At 39.8% G+C, this 13,921-nt stretch overlaps 1 pseudogene; it reads right to left on the minus strand.

Annotated features, from left to right (window-relative positions):
• Window positions 1-1,226: 1,226 nt before the first annotated feature.
• LOC148843702 (uncharacterized) lies at window positions 1,227-6,487 on the minus strand (annotated as a pseudogene).
• Window positions 6,488-13,921: the final 7,434 nt, after the last annotated feature.

Below are 13,921 nucleotides of genomic sequence, written 5' to 3' on the forward strand. Positions count from 1 at the left end.
GGATCCAATCCGATCCAAACCATATCAATTCGGATTTGGATAGTCCATTATAATTATTGGATTGGGCCAATCCAAAATAAATTGGTCCATATTCTTATTGGTTTAAATTAGACCAAAACCAAATTTTCAATAATCCGATCATGAGGCCAAACCCTTGTCCAATTTGATATCAATCAAAACTGAAAACATAAAATCACTTTATAAAAGTACTTTTATGAAAGAACTTTTACAAAAATATTTTTATAAATGCACTTTTATAAAAGTACTTTCATGAAAAGTATTTTTACGAAAGCACTTTTATAAAAATACTAAGAGCACTTTTAAAAAAGTACTTTTACGAAAGAACTTTTGTACAAAATCACTTTTACAAAAAAACTTTTATGGAAATACTTTTATGAAAGCACTTTTGTAGAAGTACTTTTATAAAAGCACTTTTATGGAAGCACTTTTAGAAAATCACTTTTATGAAAGAACTTTTTTGAAAGTACTTTCATAAAAACACTTCTACAAAAGCACTTTTATGGAAGTACTTTTACAATACTTCTAAAAAATTATGAAAACACTTATGAAAGTACTTCTATAAAAGTACTTTTACAAAAGTGCTTTTATAAAAGTACTTTTACAAGTGTTTTTATAAAAGTAATTTTACAAAAGTGCTTTTATAAAAGTACTACTACTAAAGTACTTTTACAAAAGCACTTTTCTGAAGTACTTTCAATAAAGTGCTTTTGTGAAAAAACTTATGAAAATATTTTTATCAAAGTACTTTTACAAAAGTGCTTTTTCAATGCCAAAAGTGCTTTTATATAATTTTTGATATTTCATTTGGTTGGAACAATGCGACTTTCATTGGATAATATGTAAATTGGTTAAACATAAAACCGTTATGAGTGCAAATGAAAAAACATGTTGGTAGTGTCGTGTGTGTAGCAAAGCAATTTTATTTGCACTAGTACAGGAGTAAATATGAAAAAAATGCAAATTCTCGTTTAATTTTGTTTTGGGTTTTACTTTATTCTGCTTCATGTCTTAATTTACTTCATTTGTAATGCAATCAAACAAAATAAGCTAAAATTTGAAACAAGAATTGGTCAGAATTTACACTTAAATCATTTGCACTGTCACAGTTCCACACCAGTGCAAATTTATTTGGATTGCAACCAAACGCATCCTATGTTATGCTAATTGATAAGAAGAAAATATAAAGAGCAAGTTACCAACATTCTTTAAAGACTATTCTTTTTTCTTCTAGCATGGGACTTAGCATCTACTAGCTGCTTCACCACATCCCTCATTGTGGGCCTCTCACTTGGTTGCTGTGCTGTACAGTTCAGTGCCACCAACAGCACCTTTGTTACTTCTGCTAGGACAGAGGAATCCAAGACTTCTTCAATGAGGCTTGGGTCCACAATGCTATTGATGGACTAAGTTGTACTCCAAATTGGACTTACCCAATGGACTATGCCTGTGTCCTCGGGAAATGAGGTATCCAAAGCCTTCTTTCTGGTTATTAGTTCAAGCAAAACCACACCATAGCTGTCCTTGTTCTTTGCCACTCCATATGCTAATATCCAAAGGGACAAACCTGGTGCTATATATCCAATAGTGCCCGCTACCGTGATGGACTGATCTGAGGCAGAAGAATGACCCAGGAGTTTGGCAATGCCAAAATCAGAGATATGAATCTCCATCTCCATGTCCAATAGTACGTTATTTGGTTTGATATCTCGGTGCACAATAGCAGGATTGCAGTCATCATGAAGATAAGTTAATCCTTGTGCAATTCCCAGTGCTATCCTGTAACGCACTTCCAACTTGAGAACTGGAGGAGGTATTATCACATGTAGAACGTCATGGAGGCTTCCATTCTCCATGTATCTGTGCAAGATCAACCCATAGTCTTTCCTCAACCAGAAATCTTCCAATCTCACCAGATTTCGGTGTCTGATCTCTCCAGCAGTCTGGATTTCCCTAATCATGCTCTCACTTGCACCTTTATGGTGTGAAAATGCAAGTTTCTTTACAGCATACAACTTCTCTGGACCCAATATTACTTTGTAAACAGTCCTATGGGCTCCTCTGCCAATGATAAATCTATCATTCAGATTATCAGTGGCCTCAATCACTGCATTCAGTGAGAGAGTTGAACATTCACCAACAGAACTTTCAACTTCTGGTTTTGATCTTCTGAACTTGAAAAATACATAACTAAACAAGAGAATCACTAGAACACAAAATAGCAATGACCCAATATCTATCAATGCAATCTTTACTCTAAAGCTCTTCTAATCACTGGATTGATGATTACAAGGAGTAAAGATTGCTGTGAGCCATCCCCAAGAAGACAAGGAACACAGATTCCTGGGTTCCCCAAGAATGTGTTAGACAGTTTTGTATGCCCTTAGTTTCTATCTGATTTGATGTACTTTTGACATTTAGTGTAAATAAATAAGGTGCATGTTTGATTCATGTTGTATGGTATGATTCTATGTAAGACCCTAAAACTGGACACTTAATGAGACTTGTGTTAGTTTTAAATGTTCATAGCCATTGGATAAGTCTGGGGAGATTTATCCTACCAAGGCTGATACTGGTGTGCCGCCAAGTGTTGGGATGGCCTGTCTTGGCCACTAGGGTAAGACCAAGGCACGTGTAGTGTGGGATTACTCGAAGCCTTGAACCGGATCAGATTTCTAGTATTGCCCTGGAACTTAGAGTTGGATGGACAAAACTGGAAAGTTACACCTGACCTCTAGACTCGATTATGATACTTCACTAGGTGTCGGATTGGGCTGTCTTTGATATGCCAATCAGTGAGATCCTTAGCGGGGGTCAAAATTTGGGCATATTGGGGCAGTCTGAGAATTCATCCGAGTGGGTGATCATAGTGACAGGATCAGCCCCTTTGTCGGACAAAGGTAATGATCGAGAATGCACTCTCTCTGATAGAAACCAAACTGCCAGCAGTTGATCTCAATCGTTGGAATTTTGTTTTTGCAAAATTTGTATATATGATATATATCTCTCTGATGGAAACCAAACTGCCGGCAGTTGATTTCAATCGTTGGAATTTTGTTTTTGCAAAATTTGTATATATGATATATATTTAAGTATGGTTTCAAAATGTTTGCAAATGGTTTTAATTCTCGGGATCCATGTGAGTAGAGAGTGCAACACTGTTCCTTGCAGCCGAGGGAGAAGTCCTCTCTTGTTGGGCAATGCTTGATCATTATGGGCTGAGAGGTTAAGTGTAAGGCCATTTAGGATAATACCTGATGGGCTAATCTTGCACCTGCCCACAGTCCCTAGGATTTTATAAGATGGCTTGGCCCAGGGACCACTTAGTGTAAGTGTTGGGCCCATTGGGTCCATGTGATGGGCTCAGGGGTTCACTGGGCTTCTCAGTGAATTCGGCTAGGCCTTGTAATAAAGGTTGGGCCAAACCCATGTGGCTGGTGTGTAGATCAATGCTTGGGTCCCACGCCATACAAAGAAACCCAACAGGGCAGCAGATTGGAAACCAATTGAGCACTGATTACTTAATGGGCCAAAAGCCCATTTCGGATTGGGCTGATATGATCACCCACTTATGGGACGGATCTGAGATTAAGGTTAGCAAAAGGATTGGGCCTTTAACCTAATCCACTCCAGGAGACCAAATTCGAATCAGATTTGAATATGGTAATCTCCTGATAAAATCAGGAGTAAGCTAACCTAATCTGTAGATAGGATTAAGATCTTCCCCTATCCAGATACAGATTTGGATTGGGATAACTCCTAATAGGATTAGGAGATTTCTTAATCAAGAAGAAAGAGGAGAAATCCTAAGAGAATTAACAGGATTCAAACCTAGGATTTTGAGCAATAAAACTTACTATGAACTGAGATAGGATCTCATACACTCCAGAGAGAAGAGAAGCAATCTTCGCCATCTTCATCTCAGGAGTTCTCCTCCAACTGCCCCCGTTCTCTGAAAAGATTCGATCTTTGAAGAAAAGAAACCAAGAAATCAATTCTTGATATTAGTTTTGCAGAAGGAACTGAAAGATTTGGTGCTCAGTGTTTCCAGAGAATTCTTGTGAAGGATTCAGTGTGTAGGACGCACTCTGCTGGTTCCGTTCCACAGATTGCTGTGTCATCTTTAGCAGGAGTGGATCTTGGTGTCCTCTTTGGGCGTGAACACCAACTTTGAGAGATACTGCTTCTCTGGATCAGGTATAATTCCTCCCTTGTCTTTTGGTTCAGATCTGGTTCGATGATGGTTCAAGTATTCTAAATTTAGGGAATATGATTCCCAGTTGGAAGAAGGTAGGAAAACTTTTGAAATTCGCCCACCCATTCCGCAACTTTTTTGGTGTCCATACGATGGATCCTACCATTCTTTCAGAATGATGAAGGAGAGGACTTTAGCAATTTAATTATTGTATTTGGTACAGGACCAGTGAAGAGATTATATGAAACATTCACATCCATCAATGATCGGAGTGCATCAAGAACTTCCAAACTTTCTGAAAGATTGTTGTGAGATATATCCAAGCTTACAATCTTATTCAACTTCCCAATCTCTGATGGAATTTCCCCAATCAATCCATGATCACTGAGGTTCAAAGAAATGACTAGGTTCTGCAACAATCCAATTGATGAAGGGATTTCGCCCCCAAGAAGATTTCCTCCAAGTTGCAGCTCTAGAAAGTTATTAAATGCTGGCAATAAATCTGGAATACCCCCATTGAACTTATTCTCTTTCAGTTTCAACTTTGATAATTGGGTTAAGCTTCTTAGGCTTGATGGAATTGAACCATTTAATGAGTTAAACCCCAGGTCCATATCCAATAAATTCTTACAGTTTGAGATCTGTGGAGGCAATGTACCTAAGAGATTGTTATGAGACAAATTTAACAGCCCTAGGTTCACAAGGTTTCCTAGCTCTTGAGGTATAGACACTTTAAGTTCATTGATGGGCAAATTAATTGTGTCAAGATTGGTACAGTTCCCCAAGCTTGAAGGAATTGTTCCTGTTATTTTATTACCACTAACGTCTATGAAAAAGAGATCCGGGTTTTGCACAAAATCAGGAAGGGGGCCGGTAAGATTGTTTCTTTCTAGAATCAATCTTTTCAAGGATGAGCAACGCCCAACATCTGAAGGTATGTTACCTTGAAGTTGATTTAGACCCATATTCAAAATTCTCAATCGTTTCCCAAAGCATAGGTTTGGTGGGATTTCACCAGAGAATGAATTGTTAATTAACTCCAATTGAACCAAGCTACTATTGATTCCTAACCCTTGGGGTATGACTCCAGAAAAATGGTTTTCAAACATTGAAATATTTTCCAGATGGTGGTGCTCAGTAATCTCCGAAGGTAATTCCCCAAACGAATTGTTCTAATAAACTAGGAGATGTTTAAGGTTTGGAATCTTCCAAATGCTTATTGGAATCTCTCCAGTCAATTGATTGGAAAACAACCGAAGATCCTCTAAATTACTCAATATTCCAACTCACTCGGGGTTTCCCCCTGTAGTTGGTTTACATTCAAGCGTAATGTCTTCAAGGATCTATAGCTCCCGACCTCAGGCGGTATTTTGCCAGACAATTTGTTTTCATTAAGGTAAAGCAGCTCAAGTTCAGTTAGTAATCCAAAGGAAGCAGGGACCTGACGTGTTAATTTATTACCCAGGGCATCCAAGGTTGTTAAGCCACTGCAGTTGCCCAAGCCTGATGGTAGTCTCCATCAAAGCGGTTGTATGACAAAACCAACCTCTGCAAATTCTTGCAACTACCTGAACTCCCTAACGTAATCCTGCCCTCAAGTCTGTTCAAGCTGACATCCATGAATGCAAGGTACTGAAGATTACTTAGGCTCCCAGGCAAAGCTCCAACTAAGTGATTTTTACTGAGATAGAGTTCTTGCAGTTTAGTACAATTCCCAATAGATTCCGGTATCATGCCTGATAATTGATTACTATAAAGGCACAGAGAAATAAGATCAGTCATGTTTCCTACATTGAACGGGATGGAACCAGTGAACCCATTACTGTAGAGATAAATTGTGTTCAGCTTCCTCAAGTATACTAATTTTCCGAGCACATCACCGATGAAACCATTCACCGATAGATCCAAGTATTCAAGCAGAGTACAGTTCGACAACTTTGCTGGGATCAAGCCCGATAAATTGTTCATGCCAAGGTCAATAGTCTTGAGTGATCTCAGATGGCCAATCTCCAGTCTTAGTGAACCAGAAATCCCCATACCCGGCAAGTTCGTGGTGACTACTTTCTGTTTGGGGTCATCACACTGAATTCCTTGCCAGTTACAAGGCGTGGAATCATTCGAATTCCAGCTCGATATGATCGAAGGTGGTACTGTCAAATCTTTCAGAAGTGAAAGCAGAGCTTCTACATCGGAGTTCAACACAGAACAATTACGGATCCAAACAAAAAGTAGGAATAAGTACAAGCACAAGAAGTCTCTGAGAACACTACCCATTACACCAGAATGAATCAAACTACCCGACTTGGTTATGAGTAAGGCGGTATGCTCACCTCTAATGAACTAATCTTGTAAAAAAGCAAAAAACCTGTTTATGTTGCCTTGATTTGTACACTTTGAATCTGTTATGAACTGATGATAAGAGTGACAGAAAGAATACGGTTAAATACCTGACAGAGCTGAGCACCTTGACATTTCTAAGAGGTTTCTCAGTGTTCATATGTAGTGCAGTAGTGCTCTTGCTCTCCTGCTATCTGCTCTCTCCTTGCGTTGCTAAGGCCAGTACTTGGTGATTGCAAGTGTGCTTGTGTGGTAGCTAACGAACTGTAGTGCAGTGGTTGGAACTGTTTTTTTGGGTGTGATGGGCAGAGCTGACTTTGTAGACTGAAATGGATTCGATGGGAGATGCGAGTGGTGACCAGAAATCGAGTGTCATGATTTCCTCTGATTTTTTAGATATCCAGATGACCATCAAACTTAATTGTGAAATCTATGTTCTGTGGGCCAAGTCGTTGGAGGTGTTTCGGAAGACTAAGAAGAAAGTAAAACATATATGGGAGAGGAGAAGCCTTGTGCTGAATCCCCGGGTTTTAGTGATTGGGAGCAAGGTCCAAAATTTCGGTACGCCCGATAAGCCGGTATGGGCGTATAGGGCGAATCAATACTCCTTTTGGTGTTTTTTTTTTATTTTTTATTTTTTTCGCCAACTGGTTTAGGGGAGCCGATTTAGGTCTTCACTACACCCTGAACTGTAGGGGCGTATCGGTGGGGTTTCGGAACGATACATATCGGCTGATACGTGTCGATACTTTGAACCTTGATTGGGAGTAAGAGGATGCTCAAATTATGACGTGGTTGTGGAACAGAATGGAGCCTAGAGTCAGTGTTACAGCAAGGGATATATGAGAACATGCCAAGAAACTCTACTCTGGACAAGACAACACCACAAGGGTTTATCAGCTTTATTAGGAATACTTTAGTTTGCAATAGGGAAACTAGATTCTTGAAGAATATTACACCTGTATGAAGAATCTTCGGAATGAACTTAATGTCTATCATCCCTTAACACTAGACGTTAAGATTCAACAGCAACAAAGGGAACAACTAGATGTTACTCGGTTCTTGGTGGGATTGAAAGTAGAATATGAACCTGCCAGAGCACAGATATTGGGAGGATCTGCACTCCTTACTCTAGAAGAGGTGTTTGCCCGTCTCTGTAGGATATCTCTTACCCCCACAGAGTGTAACATACCTTCTGATAGATCAACACTTGTTGTCACTCGAGGTGGTTCTTATGGACACAGAGGAGGTGGTTGTATAGTTAAGGGAGGCCGTGGTAACCCTATGGGTGGTCATAGTGGTGGAGGAGGCTATGATACAGGGGGAGGCCGTGACAGAGGAAGGGGGAGCACCACTAGAAAATGCACACATTGTGGGAGAGAAGGACACAATTAACTTCTGCTATGATTTGCATGGTCCACCATCAACATGGGCTAATCATGCTGTTGTTGGTGGTAGTGAAGTTAGTGATATTCAACTAGTTGATCCGGCATCCTCTACTGTCACAACTACTTTTGGGAAGGAGATGATGAGTATTCCAAGAGAGGAGTATGAGAGATTTCTTCAGGCCACCTCACATCAGAATACTACCACTCTTGCTCATCTAGGTATAGCTTGCCTAGAATCCAAACCTTGACCCTAGATAATTGACTCTGGAGCCTCTGATCACATGACCGAGACTCCATGTGTGTTTTCCTCCCTTTCTCCAATTTCTACATCGAATAATGTGACCTTGACAATGGATATACTTCCCCCCATCTATGGTGTTGGTAATGTTACATAGCATCTCTTTCTTTGACTTTTGTTTTATACGGTCCCAAGTTTCTTTTCAATCTTATGTTTGTTAGTAAACTAATCAAGTCCCTCAATTGTTCTATCACATTTTACCCTTCCTCGTGTTTTTTTAGGATCTAACGATAGGGAAGAAGATTGGTGAAGGGCATGAAGCTGGCAGATTGTATTATCTTGACGATGGTGGATCTATCGTTGCACTTCAAACCTCTTTGGCTCCTCTTCAGTGGCATTGTAGACTCGGCCATCCATCTCTTAAACTTCTCAAGCTTCTTGTTCCGTCATTCATCTGTCGTCTATATAGTGATAATCGTATGTTGAGTCCTTTTGATTTAGTTCATTCAAATGTGTGGGGTCCAATCAGAATTGAGTCTTATAATGGTTACAAATATTTTGTTATTTTTGTTGATGACTGTTCAAGAATGACATGGCTTTATTTAATGAAAGAAAGAAGTGTGTAGAGGAGATGGGTCGAATGGCCCGTAGACTGTCATTTCATGTTATGTTATGTTTCTCTTTGTTATGGGCCTTATTTTGGGCCTATACTCTTTAATGTTCTGTTTTTTGTATTTTTCTGCCCACTCGAGGGCCTCTCTGTAATTTATTAAAGATTAACACCTTAATAAAATGTTTAGAGTGTTAGAGTGAGGTTAAGTTCGAAACTCTCACTCTCTAACACTCATTGCCGTCAGCTCTCTCTCTCTTCTCTTCCTCTCTTGTTTGTTTAGTTTCTGTTTGCATCTAATCTCAAACAATTCCATACATCAAGTGAACTGTTTTTCAACTTGGTATCAGAGAAGGTCATTGCTTGGCATGTCCCTCATGTGGTTCTAGTTCAGCCAATTGCATGAGGAGGTTCTAGGGCTGAATGTTTACAGTCATTCGCTTGGTTCTTGGAGGTCATTGGAGGGTGCCCAAGTTTCTATACACTTGGAGAAGGGTTCGATGACCAAGAAGAATCAGAGAGCAAGTTTTTCAGCCTAATTTGAAATCAGAAAAATGGGATTTCGAAGCTAGCTCAGAGAGCAAAGTGTTCGACCTGGTTTGAAGTTCAAACCAGAGATACTGTAAGTTGTTTTCTTAGTTCTTTGCTGAGTTATTTTGTTATTTGGGAGGACTGTTAAAGCATTCAAAGCACACCTCTACTCGGCCCACTGTTGCTAGACTGATTCTACTAAAAAATTTCTGGGTTATTCTGGAAGTGTGGTTCAGCTGTTATTGAACTTCCAAAACTGCTGAAAACCAATCTAAACTAAGTGGTACAAGCATCTACTTTAGTTCAGCTACTTCTTGGACCTAGACGGAGTGCTCTTGAAGTGATTTCTGCTGGGTTAACAGTGAAGTGTTGACTGTTGCATACATAATGTTTGTAAAAAGTCCTCTTAGGTACTGTGGACTATATTTTTTGTTCTCCTTGGGAAATTATTGTTGGAAACCAAGAATACATTTGTTTGGAGGCCTGCTAATTGTTCCTTGAAGGCTGAATTAGGGTTTCTTCTCCTTGAAAGTGCTACCACTGAACTTGGTTCTCACGGCTGTCAGATCTGAAGTGAGTTTGTGAGTTGCTGTGTTTGCTATTGTTTCAACTCAATCTGAGTTCTTTGAAATCATGTCATTTTGGAAGGCTTACCGAAACCCTAATTGAAGTTGTTACATAATGGACCTCTCAGAAATTGAGAACAAGAGCATTGCTGAATATGGACATAATTCGGGAACTACAACTGATTCCTTGTTGGCTGTAACTACAATTAAACTGGATGGAACCAATTATTTGGCCTGGTCACAATCCGTAAAAATTCACATTTGTAGTAGAGGAAAGTGGGGGTTTATCTCTGGGAGCAAGAAAGCTCCCCCAGAGGAGGATCCCTCTTATGAGAAATGGGTGCAGGTGAATTACACAGTGATTGGGTGGCTTGTGAACTCAATGCAGCCCAAAAGTTGAATGTTGCCAGAGCCTACAAACTGAGAAGTGATGTGAAGAATCTAAGGAAGGGGGAGAAGTCACTTGCAACATACTTCTCAACCTTGAAATCTCTATGGCAAGAGATTGATTTGATAGAGGCTGTGACATGGGATACCCTCAAGGATGCTGAAACATACAGGAAATTGGTTGAAAGGAATAGGGTCTTTGAGTTCTTGACAGGCTGAACTCTGAATATGACATAACAAAGAAAAACATCTTGTCCAAGGAAGATGTTTCATTGTCACAAGTATATGCTTTGGTCAGCAGTGAAGAAAGTAAGAGGCAAGTGTAGGTTCAAGGAGTCAGTATCAATGATCATTTTGCAAATATGGGAATTAAACCCAAAGGGGTTACAGGAGCTCACAGTGGCACAAGAAAGAAGGAGGTGGTGTGTGAATATTGTAAGAAATCGAAACACACAAAGGACAAGTGCTGGAAATTGCATCCCAATCTTGTTCCTATCAGATTCCAGAAGAAGAATGATAGTAGAAAGACAAGAAGTGCACATGCAGCCACAAGCACAGATACAGAGGTTGAGTCTACCAATGCATAGTTGGCAGCTATTAAAGCTGAATATGAGAAGTTTAGAAAGATGATCAGCCAGCTTGAAGGTGTAACATCATCATCCAACCCTTCTGGAAGTCCAGCCACCACCGCATTTGCTCACTCAGGTATAAGGGCTTCTGCTAACCATGCATCCACCTCAAGTAATCTCAAAACCCCTTGGATCATAGACTCAGGTGCTTCTGATCACATGACCAACCTTTCCACTTTGTTTGTTTCATATGATTTACTTTCTGGTCGTGACAAAATCACCTTAGCTGATGGTTCTCTTGCCCCTATTTCTGGCAAGGGAACTGTCAAGGCTACAGACTCCTTACTCTTATCTTCCACTCTTCATGTACCTAAATTAAATACCAACTTATTATCTGTAAGTAGCTTGACCAAGTCATTGAATTGTTGTATAACATTTTCCCTTCTCACTGTGTGTTTTAGGACCTGAAGTCTCAAAAGGTGATTGGGAGTGGCCATAAAGCGAATGGAATATACTTGATCGACACCCCCCTGGCCAATGCTTTGATCATCACAAGAATGTTGCTTTTGGTTCTACTTTTCCAGAGTCTGTCAGTCAAATTATGTTGAGTCATTGTCGGTTGGGTCATTTACCTTTTTCTGCTTTAAGTCATTTGTTTCCCAAACTGTTTAAGGGAGTCAGTGTGTCCAGTCTCAATTGTGAGTCCTATCAGTTGTCAATGCATTGTAGAAAAAATTACCCTGTGAGCAATAAAAGATCCTCTTTTCCTTTTCATATTGTGCACTTTGATGTGTGGGGGCCTTACCACTTATCTTCTATGGGGGGTTACAGATATTTTATCCCGTTTATTGATGACTTTTCTAGATTCACTTGGATATACTTAATGAAATCCCGGGATGAAGTCCCAAGACTTGTGAGGCAATTTCATGAGCTTGTTTTAACTCAATTTTATACTAGAATTAAGGTTTTTAGATCTGACAATGCAAAAGAGTATTTTGAAAAGAGTTTATCCTTGTATCTCTCTGACATGGGGGTTATTCATCAAAGCTCCTGTGTTAGAACCCTTGAACAAAATGGAGTTTCTGAAAGAATGGTAGGATCTATCTAATGGACGCCATGAAGGGGGCGGAATGGGTGGGCAAATTTCAAAAATTTTTTTACCTTCTCCCAACTGGGAATCATATTCCCTAAATTTAGAATGCAATATTCAAGGATTATACTTGAACCATAATCGAACCAGATCTGAACCAAAAAGAAAAAGGGAGGATTATACCTGATCTGGAGAAACAGTATCTCCCAAAGTTGGTGTTCACGCCCAAAGAAGACACCAAGATCCGCTCCTGCTGAAGATGACACAGCTGTGGATGGAACAGAACCAACAGGGTGCGTCCTACACACTGGATCCTTTGCAAGAACCCATTGGAAACTCTAAACACAGAATCCTTTTCAGTCTTTTCTACAAGACTAATGTCAAGAACTAATTTCTTGACTTCTTTCTACTACAAAGATCGAATCTTGCAAGAGGGGTTGGTGGCGGCTGGAGGAGAAGTCCTGGACGAAGATGGCTCAATAGCTTTTCTTCTCTCTAGAGTTCTGAGATCTAATCTCTTTTGTGTAAAGGATTTCTTCTCCCTTGGAAAAAACCTTCTTGTTCGAAATCTGGTATATTCAAATTGGTTTTCTCCTTTCTTCTTGATTAAGAAATCCTCCTAATTAGGAGTTATCCCAATCCAAATCAATATTTGGATAGGGGATAATCTTAATCCTATCTGCATATTAAGTTAGTTTACTCCTGATCTTATCAGGAGGTTACCAGATTCAAATCTAATTTGAATTTGGTCTCCCAGAGTGAATAAGGTCAAAAGCCCAATCCTTTTACTAACATCAATCTCAGATTCGCCCCTTAGATGGGTGATCATATCAGCCCAGCTCGTAATGGGCTTTTGGCCCATTAAGTGTTCAGTGTTTAATTAGTTTCCAATCTGCTGCCCAGTTGGGCTTCTCTATATGGCATGGGATCCAAGCATTGATCTACACACCAGCCACATGGGTTCGGCCCAGCCTTTATTACAAGGCCCAGCAGAATTCACTGAAAACTCAGTGACCCCTTGAGCCCATCACATGGACCCTATGGGCCCAACACTTACATTAAGTGGTCCTGGGCCAAGCCATCTTATAAAAACCCAGGGACTGTGGGCAGGTGCAAGATTAGCCCATCAGGTAATATCCTAAATGGTCTTACACTTAACCTCTCAGCCCTTAATGATCAAGCACTGCCTGACAAGAGAAGACCTCTCCCTCAACTACAAGGAACAGTGCCGCACTCTCTACTCACATGGATCCTGGGAATTAAAACCTTTTGCAAATCTTTTGAAACCGTACATATATATATATATATATATATATATATATATATATATGTATATATATTAATTTTGCAAAACAAAATTCCAACGATTGAAATCAACTGCCGGCAGTTTGGTTCCCATCAGAGAGAGTGCATTCCCGATCATTACCATTGTCCGACAAAGGGGCTGATCCTGTCACTATGATCACTCACTCAGATGAATTCTCAGAAAGCCCCAACATATCCAGGTTTTGACCCCCACTAAGGATCTCACTGATTGACATGTCAAAGATAAGCCCGATCCGACACCTAGTGAAGTGTCATAATTGAGTCCAGGGGTCAGGTGTAACTTTCCAGTTTTGCCCATCTGTCTCCAAGGTCTAGGGCAATGCTGGAAATCTAGTCCGGTTCAAGGGTTCAAGCAATCCCATACTGCATGTGCCTTGGGTCTTACCCTGATGGTCGAGACAAGCCATCCCAACACTTGGTGGCACATCAGTATTAGCCTTGGCAGGATAAATCTCCCTAGACTTATCCAACGGCTGTGAACATTTAAAACTAACATGAGTCTCTATAAGTGTTCAGTTTTAGGGTCTTACACATAAATATACCAAACAACATGAATCAAACATGTACTTTATTTATTTACACTAAATGTCAAAAGTACATCAAATTGGATTGAAGCTAAGGGCATACAAAACTGTCTAACAGTTGCTGAGAGGAAAAATAGACATA

This window comes from Nelumbo lutea, chromosome 8 (genome assembly GCF_056320005.1).
Source record: "Nelumbo lutea isolate HS-2025 chromosome 8, American lotus-T2T, whole genome shotgun sequence".
In the NCBI taxonomy this organism is placed as follows: Eukaryota; Viridiplantae; Streptophyta; class Magnoliopsida; order Proteales; family Nelumbonaceae; genus Nelumbo; species Nelumbo lutea.